Source organism: Myotis myotis, unplaced genomic scaffold (genome assembly GCF_014108235.1).
Source record: "Myotis myotis isolate mMyoMyo1 unplaced genomic scaffold, mMyoMyo1.p scaffold_m19_p_6, whole genome shotgun sequence".
NCBI lineage: Eukaryota > Metazoa > Chordata > Mammalia > Chiroptera > Vespertilionidae > Myotis > Myotis myotis.
The window spans coordinates 29,525,107-29,535,528 of NW_023416368.1; the positions used below are offsets into that span (position 1 = coordinate 29,525,107).

The window sequence follows — 10,422 nt, forward strand, 5'->3', positions numbered from 1 at the left end:
CCCCCACTGTGCCTGCAGGTCAGCCACATCCCCTTGCTCGCCTCACTGGGCCCACACAACCCACTCCCCACACTGGACAGATCTCCAAAGAGCAGTGGGCCAAGAACAGAACTGGGTTTTCTGCCTCAGGTATGCACTCACGTCACCTGAGGGCACCACAGGGAGCCCCTCCCTTCAGATCCTCAATATCCCCTAGCATCAAACGAGATTGAAACATAGCCATTCATGCTTTCCTCCAGCAGTAAAGCCCATGGTCCTGTGACTCTAGAATCCCACCAGAACAGGAATTCCTCTGCCCTACGTGTTCTATGATTCTAGATTCCTGTGACTAAAAACTCTAGACCACCAAAATCTGACACCCGAAGGAATAAAGATGGCCAAGCCCACTCCCACCTCCTGCTATGGGTCCAGCTAATCAATTTCCTAGCTAGCTTTGGGTGAGGTGAGTGACTGGATCTCTCCCATCAGGGTCAACAGGGACTGGACCTAAGGCTGGGGTTGGGGGCCTATGGGCCTGTGGGTAATAGCTGGTCTAGTCCTGGAGAACAGACCAGCTCCTCAGGTCACACACAGCCACTGACACTGCAGGTGTCAGGAAGCACAGCCCTCGTCAGAGCAAGAGTGGGTAACTAGAGGTTTGTGAGCCTGCACCCCCACCCTGCAGCTCAGAGGGAGGATGGGCGTCAGGTCAGGGCTGGTCTCTGCTTCTCAGGTTCCAAGCCAAGCTCCACGATTCATCTTCCTGTCTTCACCACCCACTACTTCCTTCTTCCCACCAGTCCCCCCACCTCTCAGGCTCCCAGGCTAGCCCCAAATCAGGCCAGCACACAGCCCCAGGGCAAAGGCTCCCAAGCCCATTGACAGATAGAAAAACTGAGGTCCAGGGGGAAGATGTGACCTGCCCCGAGTGCTCAGCCCCCGCAGCCTACTGGTCGCTGGCCACATCTTTCAGCCCTATCCTCGACCTCATTTCCCGGATGCTCTACAGGGCCAGAGGATCTCTACATACCAATTTGATCAGAAGCACAACTCCTATCCCAGTGTCCCTGGAGAGCACTCATCCCCACAACTAATCATCTGGTCATTCATTAATTCATTCTTTCATTCACCTAACTGGCCAATCAGCCCATTTTCCCACCACATGCCAGGACCCTTGACAAGGGTACGGGGATCTCAAGAATAGTAAAGCCTGAAGTCAGCAAGTATTGAGGGAATCCCTGCTGTGTGCCAGGCAGTGTGGAAGTTGTAGGAAAAACCATATGCAGACCAACCCTGGCTGTCATGGTGTTCACAGCCAGGCAAGGGCTCTGCTAGGACCTAATTCCACTTGTCAGTGGCATGTCCTGGGACAAGTCACAAACTCTCCAGCCTCAGTTTCCTCATCAGTACGTGGGGAAGCCAACAGCACCCAACTCAATGGGCTACTGTGAGGATTAAAGTGAAGACTAGAAACACAGTGCCAGTTAGCCCTTGTCATTACCATTGTTACAACTTCTTATTATTGTAATAATTGGGAGGACAGCAATTGATTAGAGCAACAGCTAGAGCTCTTGAAACACTTAGCTGGTGCCAGGCATGGGAGAACGGGAAGGAATCACTGCCACATCCCACTGCAAGGCTGGCAAGGAGCAGGCTCGAAGGATCCCACAAGCATCTGATGAATGAGGGAGTCAATGACAGGAGGCATGGCCCTGCCTCCAAGGAAGGTACAATCCAGCATATGTTCATGCATGTTGCACATATACGTGCAAACACTGAGATGTGCACATGTATGTGCATGTGAGGGACCTGGGAGTTCCAGCAGAGGGCAAATTATGTGGCAGTGGGGCAGCAGTGCAGGGAACACAGCTGCTCATACCAGGTAAGGTTCCCCCCCAGCCCCACCCCACCCCTGCCAGTGATCAGAGGATGTGGCAAGAGCAAGGACCAGGCCTGGTGGGGAGAGGCCTGGAAAGATGCTTTACATAGTTCTGGCCACCAGATTACAGGCCTAGGCTAGGCCCTGGGTGGGGGTTGGGGGAAGGCACTTCCAGGTGCTGGCCCACAGGAATCAGGCCCCAGAGCCCACACTTTATGCCTGTACTGGCACCACTAAGAGTGTTCCTGCTGGTAGGCCTGGCAAGTCCTAAGAGGTCAGAGGAGGTCAGAGGAAAGGGAGGGAACAGTGGGCCCAAGGGCCATGTGGGGTCTGCTAGACAGGGAGGGTGGGTACCGGGCTCCCCCTGGGGCCACCAGGCAGGCCTGGCTCTGCCCTGCTGGGGCCGGCAGCTGGAGGGGAGTAAATATAGCGCGGGGCGTCCCGGCCACATTCCTGGGAGGCCAGGACGGCCAGCCTGCCCGCTGCTCTAGGCAGAACACAGCAGCCAGGGCCCAGAACTGCCACTGCCCTCTTCCCAAACAAACAGAAAAATAAATAAAACCAGCTCTCACAGCCAGCACGGCTGGGGCGGAGGGGAGGGGGGTGAGAGGGGGCAGGAAGGGGTGGACCCAGGAGAGGGGAGGCAGGCAGGCAGGCAGACCAGTTGCTGAGGTTTCTGTTCCACTGGGAAGGAGGCGGCCAACAAAAGAGGAAAATGGAGAAAAAGGGCAAAGAGCTGGTCAGAGAAGGGGAGAGGTGGAGTATGGGAGATGGAGGGTGTGACAAGTAGAGGTGTCAGGGAAGCAGGTCAGGAGGGACAGGGAAGGTGTCAGGGCCAGTTGAGAGAAGGCCGAGGCAGCCTCTGGTCAGTAATTCAGCAATTCAGCGACAGGCAGACAAAGGGGCCTGTGGGCTGGGGCAGGGGGCTGGCTCCATGGGCCATGAAATATTAAAGAGCCTAGGCCAATGAGTGACAGAGGTCACAGAAATAAGGAGACTTGCCGGGGAAAACGGGGACCCCCGCCCCTCACCACCTGTCCCTCTCCACCACCTCCAGCCGAGCCAGTCTCCCCAGCTTTCCTCCTGCTGTGGCTCCTTTCAGTCTTTCCACCCTTAGAGGACAGGCTGGGGGTGGGAGGGGCCACGGGGATTAGTGATGGCAGGGGACCTTTGCAGTTCCCTCTTCCCTCTGGCTGATCTGTGCTCAGGCGGCCTTCCAGAGCTGCCAGCCACCCTAGCAAGGCCAGGAGGCCTGTCAGCACAGCCACTGCCACGGTGCCTCCTGGGGGAGGAAGGGGTAGACTTCCAGCTTCTCCTTTACGAAAAAATCAGCCAAGCTACCACTTTCCGCAGAGACCAGCGGGGAGGGAAGGCCATGGCTCAACGCTCAGCTAAGCCAGCGAGCAAGCCAGCAGGTCATGCCTTAGCCCTCCCACCCCACCCAAGCCCTATTACCAGCCTTATGACCTTGGTCAGTCCCCTCGTCCTTGAGCCTGTGTCTTCACCAGCCCCACCCAACCCAGGCGTGGTGAGTGGAAAGAAAGACAGTAAGTAATATGTTGAAAACCTGCTAGGGCACCTGGGACCAAGCACCTGCACGTAGACAATCCTCCCAAGCCTCTGTGAGGTCAAGCCTATTATCAGTCCCCCTTTTACAGATGGGGAAAAGAAACTCAGACAGGCAGAGTGCGCCCAAAGTCACACACCTGATGATTAACATAATGGAAACTGAAAGACTAAATGTGAGCCTCCTGTTTTTCTTCTTCCTTTTCACTGGGGGATATGAAGTCCTCTTCTCCATAAAAGCCAACTCCAATTGAATGCTGACTGTGGGTTAGCCTCTGGTGCTAGGCACTGCACAATCGCCTGTGTGTCCATTTGAAAATGGTCTTGTGGATCAGGCACTCTTATCATCCCATATCAGGGATAAGGAATCTGATGATCACAGGACACAAGATCACACATGGCCAGGATTTGGAACTAGGTCTGACTCCAGAGCCAGAGCTCAAACACACTTGACTGGGCGAGGAGGGCTCAGTAGAGGAGAGGGAGCTCAGTGATTCTGCTGGCCCCCATAATGGACAGGAAAAAGTAAAAAACAAGGTCACAAGCCCTGTGCTAGGGGAATGGCCAGCAACTGCTCTGGGAGCAAGAGATGGGCAGAGCCTGTGGAGGCCGGAGGTGAGGGTACTGCCCAGGGGCCTGGCCAGAGTGATTTGCCTGGTCTACTCACAGCCTGTGTACCAGATGACACAAGCCCCCTCTCCAAGCTTTGGGGATACTGAGGCTAATCCAAAAAGAACCACCAGAACCTGTCCTGTTGATCCCCAAGGTTCCAACATGCACCCCAGGGCCAGTGTGCCAGGAACTAATCTCACCCCCACCCCAAGAGCCCTTAGTGCTAGCAGAAGGGGGGCAGGATCCCCTCCTTCCCTTCTAGGCCCTCCAAGCCCAGAGGGAGGCCAGCATCAGAGGCAGGAAATGAAGAAGAATTTGCGATCTAATTGAGCTGGCGGGGGATTAGACGGCAGAATGCAATTACAGGGGCTGGAGCAGGGCCAGGGGCACTGACACCCTGAGATGTGGCCTGGCCCAGGTGACTGGGCCTAGCCAGTCTCTGGCCAGAGACACCCTACTGGGAGGGTTGCAGAAGACAGGTAAGAAAGGATTTGGAGCCAGAAGGCTCCTCAGCACACAGAGAACAGCCCCATTTAACACCCAAGAGCCCTGGGGACTCTCACATAGGGAGCAGGCAGATAGGAACACATGCTGTCACAGGCTCTGTTCATGCATGTACACATATGTGTTCATATGCCCAGGAAAGCCCCACATGTGTAAACGTGCATGGAGACAGACTCACAACCAGCAGACACAGAACTCTGGCCCTTTGCTGCCACTGGCTCCAAAGGGGTGGGGGACTAAAAAAAATACACCCATGACCTTAAAATCCTTTTATTCCTGTAATCACAGGCTGCCATTGACGTGGATACGTGCTGTCACCCTGGCCCCAGCCTGTCTCCCTCCACGGCTTCCAAAACTCTCAGCAGGCAGGCAGACGGGGAAGCTGCCCAATTACTGCCAGGGAGGGCAGGGGACGGAAAGGACCTGGTGGGAGAGACTCAGAAAAACAGACTGGAAGACAAAGATACAGAAAGAGAAAGGAACACAGCCACCAAAAACAGACATAGATTAATGCCCTCACAGCTCAGATATGCCCAGGTTCACGTTCACACTTTCACAATTCAGATACACCACTTTGGGAGCATCAGCCACTCCCAGATTTACAAGCATATACAAACACAGAGGTATACACAAATCATAAATATACACTCTACAAAATTCCAAGCATACATAACTCAGAATATACATATTCCCAAATTCACAGGGACAAATAAATGCAATGCAGACACACAAACTCCTAGATCCCCGGATACACACGCGCAGACTACCCCAACCCAAGACAGACACACATTCACAGAGATACACGTCCTGAGTCATAAGCACCCAGGCAGCCTAGATTCCCACACCCCAGGCCAACAGACTATACCCACACAGCCTCATCTAGCAGCTGACACTGGCTGACTTTAGGGAGCAGGTGGAATGGTGGGCGATTCCTGGGTCTTTGAGGGGGCCAGTCCTTTCTCATTGCCTACAGCGTGGGAGGTGGGCTCAGAGTTGGGGGGAATTAAGAGGGAAGTAAGAGAAAGCAAAAAAAAAAAAAACTTGAGTGGGATATTCTTGTTGGGCAGTAGTGCGTGAGTAACAGGGGAGGCTTTTTGTGGTCTGGTGAGTTCCAGCTATGAGTGAGAGTTTAACTATTAATACACTTAATCAAGGACACTTCATACACACACACACACACACACACACACACACACACACACACACACACACACTAGACTAGACAGGTGATGAGGATAAGAGGGAGAGCCCAGGGGAGGAAAAAAAAAAAGGAAAAGCCCCAATCAGGACTTCAGGAGGTGGGGAAAGAGGGTGGAGCTTCCACCCTGGGCCTGCCTCCAGAGCAGGGGCGGAGTCAGTGATTCATTTCTGCACCCCCCCAGAAGGGTGGGGCTTGACACAAAGTAGGTGCTGGATAAACACACACTGGGCCAATGAATGAATAAGTGAATTATATAGAGAGAGCAGGCAATAATAACAGTAATAACAATAAGTGAGCCCCACCTCATCCTTGGCCAGGCCCGGGGAGTTCTGGCATCATGGTCATCCCTCCAGACAGGGGCTCAGGAAGCATGCCTAGGTCTGGCTCATCAGGATCCTCCCCCTTCTTCCACCTTATCCCGCACCCTGGAAAGTTAGGTGGCCTCAGCCAAGCCCACAATTCTCCCTCCCAAGGAGAACCCCACCTCCATTACCCACTCCCATAACTAGGTGGGATCCTAACGAAGGTGGGGTATTTAATGCCCAAAGACTTGGTTCTTTCTACAGATGCAATTCTGCCCACCCCAGCCCCACACTCCTATGAGCCTCAGTTTCACACTTGTTAAATGGGTAGAAGGCAAGCTAAAAGCTAGAAAGAGGCAGCAAGAGTTGGGGGTCACAGTGGGAGCCCACAGAACATAGGCCTGCACTGGCTTGGGCCCTGGATGCAGAATCCTCCCCTCCCCTTCCCTTCCCTTCCCCCATCCAGCCCAGCCCAGCCCAGCCCAGCCGGGTGGACATTCCAGGCCTCACGTGATAAAGACGAGGCCGCTGGCCCACGGGTAAGTCAACAGGCTCTGTCGGGGGAGATAGGAGGCCTGGGCCAGGGTCACCTGCTGAGCCGAGAAAACAGCCTGGCCCAAACACACACACATAAATAAGGCGCCAACGGACAGACAGCCAGCCAGCCAGCCAAGGGTCTGCTTCTGCAGAGGAACCTTGAAAAAGGAGGTGGCATGGGGGAGGGAGGTGCAAGGCTGGCTAGGGGCTTCCCTGGGATAGCTTCGACATCTGCCAGAATTGGGGGTTCGTGGGGCTTTTACCACGACCTCCAGAGACCAACCTCCCTAAGCAGTTCCCACCCCTTCCCAGGGCAAAAATCATCCCCTCTCCCTCCTCCCCAAGGAGAGAGAACAATTTCCGTTCTGGGAGGGGGGGGTGACAGCTGCAGAGCGGGCCACTAACCCCCCTCGGCCCCCCTCCCCCAGTCTTGCTTGAGTCTCATCCAGGGAAACTGCTAAATCAACACTACGCAGTAGTAGGTAACGCCGGTCTCGTCTCTCCGCAGCGATCTCAAAAGGGGGTTTGGGAGATTTCAGGTCCCAGTTTCTGGGTTTCCCACTGCGGGTCGAGGTCTTTGGAGAGGGGATCAGGCCATGCTGAGGCCAATACACCCCCTTAAAACGTCTAATTTAAATGCTCCTCAGTTGCACGAAGGACACCCCCGCACCCTCCCCCCCCCCCCCCGCCGCCCCCGCGGGCCGGGGCAGCTGAGGTGGCGCCGGGCTTTCAAACAGCGCTCCAAACAAGCCCGCAACCAACGCGCACGCAGCCCCCGCCAGGCGGCCCCAGCGGAAAACTTGAAAGGGACTCCGCCGGCCGCCCTGGGGCAGCTCGGGCGGGGGCGAGGGCTGAACCCTCACACACGCCCCCCTCCCCAGCGCTTCCTGCGCAAATGCGGAGAGGGGAGGCAGGGCGGGCCACAAAACCGAACGGCACCCGCGGCGCGGGGAAAGGCGGAGGTCAAGAGGCTGGTTCGCCGGGACCCCCGGCAGCCCCCCCACCCGAAGACGCAACTCTCAGACCACCCAGCGTCCAGGGGCAAAGTAGGGCGCGGCTGCCAACCCCACAGACCCCCGTAACAGGAGACGAGAGAGAGAGGATCTTTCCGGATGAGTATCTACAGAACACCCCCCCCCCGCCCCCCAATCTGCCGGTGCCTCCTTGAAGCCCATGACACGAACCCAACTCTGCGAACCCCTTCCGATTCCTGGGGGGAGGGGGGAAAACAAACAACAAAATGCGATCTTGCTCCCACATCGGGCGCTTCAGCTCTTCTGACAGGTTCCGGAGGCGGCCCCCCATTTAAAAACTGGGGTCACTCACTTTCTGTCGATCCTACAAATAAACAAAGCCAGGCGCACCCCACACTCCCCTCCGGAAAGCAGCCCATTGCTGGCTAGAACAACTTCCCCCAGCAAGAAAATTAACACATTCTTAACGCAGCGGTTCATGCCCCACCCCCCTCCCCCTCAGGGGAACCCACGGGGAGGTGATTCGGGGCCGAACTTATTGAGTAAATGCGGGGCCAGAACCGCGAGGCGGGCGCCTGGGACACCCGCCTCCCACAGCTCCGCAGCGAGAGGAACACCCCCATTCTCCTTCCCTGGCTTTGCGCGCTGCTTGGCCACGCGGGGCTCGGGAGACAGCCTGAAAGACACCCCCACCCCCCCTCAAAGCTGGAGAGGAAGGGAGTGAGGCTGCGGGGCGCGGTGAAGGGGGGGGGCGCGTGATACTTTGACGGGAAAAAAGGTCAAACTTGATCAGCCCGCCAGGCACCCTGAGGGCAGCGGGAAAGAGCCGGAGGGGGAAATGTGGCCGCCGCCCGCTCCAAGTGGAGGGGGAGACTCCGCCACGCGTGGTCCCGGACAGTCACCGTCGCCCCCAAAACACCGGGCTACGAGCGGGGTCAGATGGGGGAGTGCGCGCCAGGGATCGCCAATCAGCCGCCCCCGCAGGCGGAGCGCCCGCCCAACACCGGGAGGTGAGGACCCCGGGTCCCGCCACCTCAACGCCCTCCAGCTTGAGTACTTGGGAAGAGGACGGTACCCCCGCAGGGAGAGCCCCAGCCCCAACCCAGGGCGCCCAACCCGCAGTCCCGACCCTAAAACCCCTCTTTTTGTCTGAACTCAGTGATCTGCGACCGCGCCAACTGCGGCTAGGGGAAGCTTGGGTACAGCAGCGGCCACCGAGCGATCGCCGGCGCTAGGGTTCCCAGCCTCCGGGGCTCCAGGACTTGGGCTGCAGGCGTCCCCCACCCCTCCCAAACAGGACCCCTCCTTCCCTGTCCCTGGCTCTCCGCACCTGAACTTCGGGGGAGCCCGCGCCGCCAAACTTTCCGCCGACTTGCAGCGAACTCCGGCCCTGGCCGCGCACCGGGCCCCGGGGGAGGAGAGGGAGGTAGGCGGGGAAGGGGAGGGGGCCGGCCTCCGGGGGGGTCGGGGGAGGGCCGTGGCTCGACACCTACCGGCTCTCAGAGTCGTCCAAGCCGCCACCGCCGCTGCCGCCGCGAGGACGAGGGGGAGGGGCGGGGCGGGGAGCAGCGCTCCGCTCTGGGCACCGCCGCCGCGGTGCGCTCCTCTCCAGCCCCGCCGTCCGCCGTGCCCGGGTCCGGAGCCGGAGTCACGCCGCCTAGGCTGGCCCGAGGCGGGGAGGGGGGGGAGCTTGCAGCACCTGCCCCTCCTCCCCCTCCCCGCGGCCCAAATTAAAAAACAACAAAAAGCAACTAATCACCCCCAAGCAGAGCGCGCCGCGGCGGGCGGAGGGCGAAGCGTGAGGCGCCCGGACTCAGCAGGCGGCGCGCATGGCTGGACGCGGGCTGGCCTGGGCTGGGACGCGGGGCCCGGCTTCGGGGGCAAGGTTCGGCTGCTCTTCTCGCTGGGCTCGGGCGCCTGCTCTCGCTGCCGCGTCGCCTCTGCTGCCGCCAGTGCCGCCGCCTCTACATCCCCGCTCAGGCTCCGCCGCCTCTGCCGCCGCCGCCGCCGCCGCGCGCCCGCCCGGGCAGGAGCTCTGAACGCTGCCCGGGGGCTGCCGGCAAAACCCGGACCGGACTCACTGCTCCTCCCCCCGCACACACACCCCACCCCCGCTACCTCGGCTCCCCTCCCTCCTCCCGCTGCCTCCCTCCCAGCACAGCACCGGCCACTTAGACGCCGCAGGCTCTGAGGCCCGAGCCGCAGCCGCGGCGCCTCCAGCTCCCCGCGCTCTGACGACATTGGCCCAGGCTCAGCTCCCCATCACGCCTCGTCTTCACCTCTTTCTCCACAACTTTACAAAAATAAGAGGACCTCCCCGTTTTATGAGGGGTGCATAGGCTTGGACACCCACCATACTTTAAAATCTGCCGTCCCTCCGCCCCCTCTTCGGCCGTGCCCCTCAGATCAGATGCCTGTAGGTAGGTCCGGTATCTCCTAGCAGAGGTCTCTTGGAGCTAGACGCGGTTCAAGGACCCCACCTTTCCAGAGCGCTTTCTTGGACTGGGTGGGCTCTGGTTCCCAGGGAGAAAAAGGGCAGAGATTCCTGTTCCCATTTCACAGATGAAGAAACTGATTCAAGAAAACACATTTTTGCATCCTATGCCGCCAGTGGCAGTCTGCAGCCCCGAGTCCTGGGGCTAAGGCACTCACATTTGTGTGTGGTGCCCTGGAACCCTGGCCTACAAACTCCAAGGATGAAATAGTGCCTATCTTAAAACAGCGCGCAACAGACACTGATTGAAAGAGATTATAAAAGCCCACTGGGTACAGATTTTAGTCCGGCATATCCATGCCGGGCTGATGATATGGCAGAAGTCCTTTTTTCGCCATCTCAGGGATCCAGAGTAAAACCCCGGCTGCTGTAAT

At 58.2% G+C, this 10,422-nt stretch overlaps 1 protein-coding gene across 3 annotated transcripts in view; it reads right to left on the reverse strand.

Annotated features, from left to right (window-relative positions):
* CXXC5 (CXXC finger protein 5) overlaps nucleotides 1-9,611 on the reverse strand; it is a 33,633-nt gene extending 24,022 nt beyond the window's left edge. The window contains exon 1 of one of the 3 annotated variants that reach the window (XM_036313734.1): nucleotides 9,314-9,611. The gene's annotated coding sequence lies outside the window, so the exon portion shown is untranslated. Of the gene's footprint in view, nucleotides 1-8,884; nucleotides 9,005-9,047 lie in introns of those variants that run through there. The other 2 variants (XM_036313731.1, XM_036313733.1) reach the window with 2 other exon arrangements.
* Nucleotides 9,612-10,422: the final 811 nt, after the last annotated feature.